Source organism: Protopterus annectens, chromosome 15.part0 (genome assembly GCF_019279795.1).
Source record: "Protopterus annectens isolate FY-2018-M chromosome 15.part0, PAN1.0, whole genome shotgun sequence".
Lineage (NCBI taxonomy): Eukaryota > Metazoa > Chordata > Ceratodontiformes > Protopteridae > Protopterus > Protopterus annectens.
The window spans coordinates 694,896,661-694,906,986 of record NC_056749.1 but is presented as its reverse complement, the minus strand read 5'-3'; the positions used below and the strand labels follow the sequence as shown (position 1 = coordinate 694,906,986).

Here is a 10,326-nt window from a genome sequence, read left to right as displayed (position 1 = left end):
CTAAAAACAATATGAAAGTTATTGCTAAAATAATAAATCTGTACAATTGTTTTCAGGTTAGTGCATTGCCAGTTTGATTGTTTTACCAGTTCAGTCAAATGTTAATGTTTCCTATAATGCCTTCTTGTAGTAAACCTGCACAACATTACCAGACATACCACCAAAGTCAGTTTTGTTAGCACAGAGTGTGTGAAGCACTGCATGTTTACATAAGCATTACATTATTTTGCAACCCCAGCCATATAAAGTATTTCCTTTTAGTTTTTTTCCTTGTAACTTAACCTCCACAAAAGCAAATTAATTTGTGGATAGTTAAGTCAGCACTTATTTTTACCTCCAACCTTTTCTCTTATTGACCTGTCATCATTCACAAGGTATACAGTATATTCATCCCAGACTGTGATCATTAGAATGGCAGAAGCACAATTGTTTATTAATGAGTTCCAGTTTTACCCCTTCTACCCCAGTGACATAAGCATTTACTGATTCACACTGCATCAATAAGAGTCTTCTAGACACAAGACCAACCCTCTAGCCTAGCATTATGGGTCAGGTGTTACTCACCTTTCTTTAACCTGATTCATACTATGATTAACATTTGTTACTGGCCAGGCATTCCTTCAGACAACATTTTGGCTCCTTTAACAGATTTGTCTTTATGACAGTTTTAAGTATATGCTCTCCTATATGGGGTAGTTCTATTACTATCAGCATATTCTAAAGCAAATTAAGAGTTGTGTTTACTGTATTGCAAATGGTTTGCCTTTGCCAGCTGTCAGACCAAATAACAAAAAGGTCACAGTTACATAGAATGCTAATATAGATTCTGCAATACAAATAAATGTTGCATAAAACAGATATAAAATCAAGTAACTCGTGCATGGAAAATTCATTGGCAGAATAGTACAACTGATCTAAATGTTCATCTTCTGATTTCTGGATTAGTAGTTACTGATCTTGTATGCTAAATAAATGAAGTGTATTTTTCTAAATGTACATTTTCACACTCAATGTTGGAGTTAACATTTCTGAAAAATAAAGACTTTGGCTTAGTAATAGTTATATTTCTTTAGAAAGTTTGTGCTACTGTACAAGTAATAAAGAAACATTTATTGAAAGATCAAAACATTTACAGATGTTTACATTAACTGTTTGTGCAATTCCTGTTTTCAGAATAATTATGGACAAAACTAATCTGGCAAAAATCTGGAATTGGCGCACCAATAAGTTTCTTTATGCCTGGATTTCCTTCAGTGTTTGTTTCTTTCCAACAGGTAATATACACATGTACTTCACTGTTCACTTTGATGTGTAGACTATTGAATATTAGGCTGCTTTATGATTTGCAAAACAAGATACACAAGAATAGCTAAAAATGGAAATCTGAAAAAGGGCAGAACATGCCCTGAAAATGAAAGCCACACGGAGATCAGACTAGAAAATTGACTGTCAAAGTTACCCAGCTACCTACCCAAATAGACAGCATTGTGAGACATTGCTAGTTTATTCAGATCTCAGATTAACTTTGGCTCTGTATAGCCAAGGATGTGTAGATGAAAATATGAAAGCAATTTTATAGACAACTATAAATATATAATACGATATTTTGTATGTTTATACAGGGAAATATCACAACAAAGCTATGCTAAGATGGAGAGGTAATGGAGAGGTAAGGTGGCAGGCTGTTCTACTAGGAACTTATTTCACAAGGGCTGGTGATTGTCAGCAAAGATTAGACAAATGCAAACATAGCAAGAAGTCTGAACTGTAACGTGTGTCAGTCTTGGCATTATCAGTAGAACTATTGCAGACATACCTTAGATAGAAAGCCAAGCCATGACCTAAGCAAAAGCCCTACCCCTCATGCAACTTATCATGCCCGATGCTCTGCTGTGCATCAACAAAAACAGAAAGGATGAAACAGGATGGGAGTTCATGCGAATCACTCCTTTATTTCTGTTAATCCTTTCCTGAGTAGTAATCAAGAGGAAGGAAGTTCCCTCACTTTCAGCTACGAGATAGAAGGGTGATGCTTTAACCCGGAACTGGTAAATGATTCCACAAAAAGGTATAAAGCTGGAGAAAATGGACATCCTTGGCATATCCCCCCCCCCAAAAAAAAAATAGTTATGAAAATACATATTCTAGATTAGTATACATCCTGATATCTTCTGTTACACCCTTGGCTGCGTTTGCCCCTTTACTTCTCCCATTCATGTTCAGTAAAACACACTAGATGAGATTTAGAATATTCTTAATCCAGTGAGATGAGTTTTACATTCAGAGCAATGTGCTTTGACATTACAGCAGCATGTTTTAGATTATTAGACGAAATCTGAACAAGCCTTAGCAGTAAACAGAAAAAAGTGTTTATTGACGTGATTTCAAAATTTGTCAAGTAATGCTTTACTGAATATATGGATAATTCATGTGATGCTTGTTTTCACAAACAGAAACATATATCTGTTTAAACACAAATTGCTAAAAGGCCTTACCAGTCACTAACATTGTTTTCTTTTTGTACAATTCTCCTGTAAATATGAAGGATACACAGTAACGGGCTGGCAGCTAAGTTGTTTTGAAGGATTCACTTTGAGCCCCCCCCCAAAAAAAAACAAAAAAACAAACAGTCATTTATCTAACATCATTCATTTTCTGATAATGTTTCTGTGTTTTTAACTGGACCAGAAACACAAATGTTTACTATGATTAAACTTAAAGAAGTTGGTATGAGTCTTCTTCATTTCCATGGTGTTTTTCTTCCAAGTTTGACAGAATTAAATAAGGAACATTCTCATCTTTTTCAATATCTTATTTAATTAATCTTTATGCATTGTGTTTGATGTTTTGCATACAGCACTGTTTATTCATCCCTATTTGGCCGTTTGGGCAGTTTTTCCATCCTTTCAACTTTCTGGTTTAAAAGCCCGTGTTTGCATGGGTTTACACTTGTTTAAGCTCTGCCTATCGGCTCCAAGCTGAGGTAAACTAGAGACTGGTGCTGGAAAGACTGCTCTTCAGTTTTTCCCTTGAATCTTGCTAGTTCTTTCTCTCTTGCACTTCAAATAGCTTAATCATGTTGCACTTCAACAGGTTTTTGTACACACCTAAGTGCCATCAGCACTAGTTGTTCTTAATGGAAATAGCTCCAGTACTTAGTAGTTATGACCACCCCTCCTGGCATGATTAAAGGGCAGTTTCCTGTGCTTTCTCCTATTAACCTGGTGAACTTGGGCATTCTGAGGCAGTGTAGCAACTGCCTCATGTACACAGACAACCCTCTCCCTCTTACCTCCCAACACTCAAGACTTGTGAGAGATGCACTTATATCACCAAACTGGAGGTACGCACTCTCCAGCCAAGACCGGACTAGCTAGTCAAGATGAGAAGGTCAACACCTGCACCACACCACATGGAACACATAGCCCTCTGGAACACCCACCATCACATCTCTCACATAAAAACACAAACCACACACCCAACTTCGCGGAGGCTCTCAATAGAAATTTACCCAAACAGCAGAGATCTCCAAGACAGAAACGCACTCGACCATCACAACACAGCACAAACCACAGGACACATAGCTCACCTCCACAGTATGCCCCTCAACCTAAGCCCCTGAGGTAAACACCTTGCCCAATACACTAATCATAGGTGACTCAATAGTGAGGCACACAGATGTCCCACTCACTAGGTTGAATAAGGAGAAGGTAACAGTCAGCTGTCTATCAGGTTTCAGAATCTGACAACACATGCACTCAGGTCACTCCACAACAAGTACAAATATGACTCTGTCATTGTCCATGTGGGTGTGAATGACCTGAGATGCACCTCCCTGGACTACATGAAGAGAGACATGGTGGAGCTCTCGGATTATGTGGCCCAGGCAGGTATAACCTTAGCACTGAGCAGTATCCTACCGTCACCCAGAATGATACTGCAGCACAAACAAAAAAATGACTGACTTCAACAATTGGCTTAGTTTCTGGTGTCATTCTAAGGGGATCCAGTATCTGAGATGACTGGATTGACAGACCTCAATACTTTGCCAAAGATGGCCTGCATCTGTCACACCTGGGTTTCTGGGTGCTGTCTAAGGCTCTTGCCACCCCTACAGTGTCTTTTTTAGGTGGTGTTCCAAAGACTAAATTACCACCATAATAGCTATAAATAAATGCAATCTGAGGGTCATGCTGCTCCACGCTAAAAGTCTAAATCTCAAGATGCACTCGCTTGAAGCACTCCTCAAAATGGAGAACATCATTTGTGCTGTAATGGAGACCTGGTTTAAAGCTGCAGAAAGCACCCCTGCGCTACCAGGCTATAACTCATTCCACACCTTTCGGCCCCAAAAGATGGTCCATAGCGCCAAAGCCAGTGTTGTCTCCATATTCATAAAGGATATGCATACCTCCAGACTTGTAGCCCAGCATAATGCATCTGAGATACTTCAGGTACAACTAACATTGGGTAAGATGGCGATCCAGGTCATAACCTGCTATGGGTCCCCAACCATGTCCCTAGACTTACTCCATGTTCCTAAGCACACTGAAATCTATCAAGGTCCAACCCAACACTCTTATACTAGGAGACTTCAACTACCCCTCCATCAAGTGGGAGAACTACTCAAGCACCAATACACTGGCTCAATGCTTCCTGGAATTTATCAATTCCAATGCCCTGGACCAGCTCATTCTGACACCCACTAGAAGAAGAAACATGCTTGACCTGGTTATTACTAACATGGGTGACCGTTTCTCTACACCAGTAGTCAATCCCTCCCTTGTCAGATCTGACCATAAACTAATCACCATGGAAATCCACATCTCACCCACACCCCTCACAAAGGTTACCACCTTGAAAAACTTCTCCAAAGCTGACTTTGGGCTAGGTGGCTAACTTCACGGCACCCATACCAATGGAAAATAGCCGCATGACTGACAAATCATACACCAATGCACTGTATGAACATGTACATAAATGCATGGAATTAGCCATACCCAACAAAACCAAGACACACTCCTCCAAAAAAGGAAGCCAATCTGATGGTCCCCTGCCATTAATAAACTCTACAACAGAAGAAAGAAATTGTTGCAGAAAAAGGTGAAGTCCCAAGACTGAAAAAACTTCCTTATTAGCCTCAACAAAAAGTTGAGATCCCTCATCAAATCCTCTAAAGCCAGCTATGAAGGCAGAATTGCAGCAGACATTAAAAATAATTACAAAGCCTTCTATAGTTATATTAAGAACCTCCACAGCAATATCCAGATGTGCTCCGAGTTACTGCACAATGGTACTTCCCATCCTGAGCCAACAGATATTGCCAACATACTGGCTGACAGATTCAGTGCCAACTTTACTCCTCTTTCTCCCCCCTAAAGGACCAATCACAATACCAGAAGAATGACAGGCACCCAGCATTACTGCAGCACAGGTTAAAGCTGCATTGTCCAAGGCTAAGAATACAGCTTCCATGGGACCCGATAATATCCCTGGCTGTGTTCTACATGAATGACAAAGTGAGCTGGCACCACATCTGTGTGCTCTGTTCAGTCACAGCCCCACCTCAGACTTTGTCCTTACCAAATGGTGCACTGCTACAGTCATCTCTCTCCATAAAGGGGGAGCAACTACAGACCTGGGAATTATTGCCCTATTAGCCTGACAAGTCTAATATGTAAAGCTGTGGAGCTCATCATCATGGACACGAAGCACTGGTTGGACAGCAAGGGTGCTGGAGGTCTTAACTTGGCCACTCGGCTGGGATCTTAACCCTATAGCTGTTCCCGTGGGGAATCTTACTGGGGATCTGGAGAAGGAGGGAGAAACCAGCCCCAGACTGACTGTGATCTCTGTGTGCTCTTAAGGGAAATTGTACTTTACTCTGTGTGTAGTTGTCATCTTCCCAATGTGTACATCCCTCACTACTGCTAGTGGTGAGGATTGAGGCTCCTTGATTACTGGGCCAGTGCATGGATGTTACTCTGCATATGACTGTGGAAGATACAAGCTTTGTTTACATTTTATTATGGAAAGAGGTTGGCAACAACAAAGATATAGGAAATCTCCAAACTCTAGACCTCACGTAATTTGGCTTTGTGAAAGGGAGATAATGCCTGCTCAACCTGGTTGACTTCTTTGAGTCAGTCACCAGGGCTGTGGATGAAGGTAAGGCAGTGCATACAGCCTACCGTGACCTAGCCAAGGCCTTTGATACCATTCATCACTCAGGAATTATTGACATGGCCTAATGGTCAAGGTGTTTGCCTTACAAACACAAGGTAGAGGGTTTGAATCTCACAGGGGATAATTGGCTAGGCTTAAAATGGCTCACAAGGGCAGTTAGCCTAGTACTAATCTATGAATCTATGAATAAGCTCACACAACTAGGCATCAACCCCTATATCACTAGGTGGGTTGCAAATTGTCTCACAGATAAAACACACAGTGTGAACGTAGTAGACTCCAAGTCAGACTGCTGACCAGTTACAAGTGGAGTCCCGCAGGGATCGATCCTGGGTCCTCTCCTGTTCGTCATCTACTTTTCAGACATCCAGGCCAACACAAAGGGACTCTGGCTGACCAAGTTTGCAGATGACTGCAAGCTGGGAGCCATTATTAACTCCCCAAGTGATGCAGACATCCTACAGAAAGGCCTCATCGAGATCAATGACTGGTGTCGAAACCATGGCCTTAAGCTTAATGCCAAAAAATGTGTAGTCATCCCCTTTGGTAAAAACTCAGTTCCCACTAATTACCACGTCGATGGGAGCCCACTGAAGACTGAAGGCATTATAAGAGATCTGGGGACACAGGTTGACAGCACCCTCTCCTTCAACCACCACATTGCCACTGTGGTCAGAAAGTCCTTCTATATGGCACATCTCATTACCAAGGGTTTTGCATTCAGGAAGAGAGAGGTCATCATCTCTCTCTACTCTTCCCTTATTAGACTAATCATTGAGTATAATGCCCCATTTGCCATGTACCTCACTAGACACCTGCAACAGCTGGAGAGGCCACATAAGTACCTCATGAAGTGGATCCTAGGCATTAAACACATGTCCTACATGGACAGACTCAAAAGACTCCAGCTATTCTCCGTCTCATACCGCCTAAGAGGCAATCTTTGCTTGACTTACAAAGCCATATCTGACCCAGCTCTGTTAGAAATGTTACATCTAAAGAAATCTCAATCCCGCCACACCACATGCTCCAGAGACCTCAACCTCATTACCACAATCAACAGAACATGCTGGTGGGACAGGTTCCTCACCCAGAGAGTGCCCATGCTCTGGAATAGACTTCCCATACACGTCAAGAAGAGCACCTTGCTGTCCCTGTTCAAGAGGAATCTTGATGAGTGAATGGATAATAGAACGTTCACCCCGGGGATCACGCCAGTGGCTCTACTTGATACAGGCACTGGGAACTAATGGCGGGCAGCACAATGCCAGGGTACCTCTATGGGCTCGGCTTGTAAAGGCTGCAGGGCCATTTGCCTAGTACACACCTATGAACCTATCCTGGAGGTGTGCCTGTCCCAGATCACTGCAATGCATCATCCCCTATCTCAGAACTATAATTCTCCCTGGGTTTTGTTCCTCCATCTGCTCCGGACCTGGCACTGGTTTGACTATATGTGAGGTACAGATTTGGTATCTCTGAAAAGCTTAATTTTTGTGGCTACAAGGATATGCTTTTCTATTTCCATTTCATATCATAGTGCAGATATATTTTGATGTTAACCAACAGAAACCAACTTCTCTCTCCCTATCTCAAGCTCACTACGGCTCCTATTTTTATCTACCCATCTCAAGCTTCCTACAGTGTCATCATACTCTCTCCTTCTTGTACTTCACCTCAACACTGCCTTAGTTATCACTGTTTAGAACAAGTAACACTAGCATAGCAACAATCGGCCATATTCTTATACATATACTATACATGTATCTCAAATATTTAACACCCAAACCATATTGATCTACTGACCAGTCATTTCTCTATGATGGCACAAGCTAGTTCATGCTAGTTTATTTGTTAACTTTTTTTCCACCTTATAGTACCCTCTCAATTGTTATTGTGTATGTATAAACGGTTTACTACCTATATTTACCAAAGTTATGTATTTTTTATTATCAATTTCTTGTATTGCTTGTAATGTGTTTTTATAACGGAGCTTTTCTCCCCAGGATTCCTCTGAAAAAGGGCCGCTGGCCCATTCAGACATCCCAGGTAAACAAATGTAAAATAGCTAAATAAATAGATAAAATGTTAATATAAAATGCATCCACTTTTCCATATTTACAAAAGATGTCACTCCATTCAAAAAGCAATATTACACATTCTAGTTCAAGATCTGCTGGATATCACACTAGCATTTTCCTTCATCTTAGCTTTCTTTTATTGAAAAAGAGAATCCACCGGATATGCTACTGTTCTTTCCTTCCAGGACAGTGTATATAACTATGTATACCTAGAAAACAAATGTGGTAATCAAGACTCACCCCCCCCCCCCAACATGCAAAACACACACACACACACACACTTGCACAGCCACAGTTCAAGTTTTGAAGACACTATTGTAATATTTGTAATAAATCCTGCTAGTTGTGAGTTGCTGAGTGAGAACATTTCAGACCTCCACTTCCAGCAGCTAACAGCGTAGGATGTATAGCACAGAAGGTTTTCTATCTGAACTGGAAAGGCTGTTTAGGATTAAGGGTCTTTTCTTTATTCAGTGAAACTTATGTAAATGTATTGCTTATGATAGCAAAAGATTAGCATGAAAACAAGGGGCAACTCAGACCAGTGGTCCACAATTCTGGCCTAAGTGATTAGAGAGTATTCTTGGACCCTGCCACAAGACATATACATCCCCTAACTGGGTTTCTTACTGAAAAATGAACACGAGAACAATGGTCTTCCCTCTGTCCATGAAATTCTGAAGAGGTTAATCACAACCAGGAAGCTTGCTCAAGGGTCTGTTTGATAAATAATAGTAAACATGCCTATGCCCTATTGTAACCACTCTATCAGCTATTTAACTTGACCCTACATGCTCAAATCCTACATGTATAGCAGGGATGTAGCCAGAATTTTCAGATTGTACTCCCAACTCCCAGGATGATACCCCCCCCCACCAAGCCAAGACCTATCACCATCTTACTCTCTACCCACCCCTACTACACCACTGGTGATGCTAGTCTACAAAGCTGGCCCCACTACCAACCCCAGAAACTATAGGCCCATCAGATTAATGAGTCATTTGAAAGGTCTTGGAATTGTTAACAATGACCTTAGAAATCTTATCAGGCTGGATATGCAGAATGTGGTTTCGGTTAACAGTAGTGCTTTATCTAATGAATCTTGTAAAGTTCTTTGAAAAGGTAATATAAGCTGTTGACAGTGGTCACACTGTCCACACAGCCTACTTGACCAAGACATTTGAGAACATCCTCCATAATAGCATATTTAATTAACTAAATGCTTTATAATTAGACCCATCTGTGGTACTTCAGACAGCAAATTTGGCTAGGAGAGAAAGAACTGACATGGAGTGGATCACGGGGCAGTGTCAGAAAACAAGAAAGTGACCAACGGGGTCCCTCAGGGCTAGAACCATTCTTGTTTGGTATTTACTTGTCTGATCTAAAAAACAAGTAATCTCCGCGGTATCCCCGAAGTCTCAAAACAATCCATTAAAGTGTAGTGGGTCTAAAAACAAAACAGTGTAAGAAACTTCTCTGTGTGGAAGATTTTCAGTCCATAGATTTCTAGTTAATCACTGTATATTAATCAGATCAGATAATAGTAGTAGAAGTAGCGAACGTAAACTCATGATGTCAAAAAGTAATAATAGAAAATATATAATTCTACAGCATTACTAAGTATTTGAAAGTAATCCAAGCAAGGCAGGAAGTCCGTTTCCAGTCGAAAATCCTTTATTAAGTACACAGACAAGCGATCCAAGTAAAACAAAAGTAGAGTAATAATTTCCTCACAAGCTTTCTAAATATATATATACTTTTTATCAGGCATGGGAGTGGTTTATTGTTCTGTAAAACAAAGTGTCATTGGTACACATGTTAAATTCACATCCCTTCCCCCATCAGTGTAACATTCGAGCTGGTCCTGCCCTACCTAGTAGCTGTCATAATAATATATAGCCCTAATGTACTTTAATGGTACATCTTATTTAACCAAATTAAGTCTGTGATTTTATACAAGGCAATATACTACATGGCTGGAAATATATCAACCTTAGTTCATGTTGCGATCAAAAATTATATATAAGTATATACATATACATTTTGCATGTAAAAA

The 10,326-nt window shown here is 40.6% G+C and overlaps 1 protein-coding gene across 1 annotated transcript in view; it reads left to right on the top strand.

Annotated features, from left to right (window-relative positions):
* Positions 1–1,182: 1,182 nt before the first annotated feature.
* LOC122789871 (adhesion G-protein coupled receptor G4-like) overlaps positions 1,183–10,326 on the top strand; it is a 464,784-nt gene continuing 455,640 nt past the window's right edge. The window contains exon 1 of the mRNA XM_044057305.1: positions 1,183–1,274. The gene's annotated coding sequence lies outside the window, so the exon portion shown is untranslated. The remainder of the gene's footprint in view (positions 1,275–10,326) is intronic.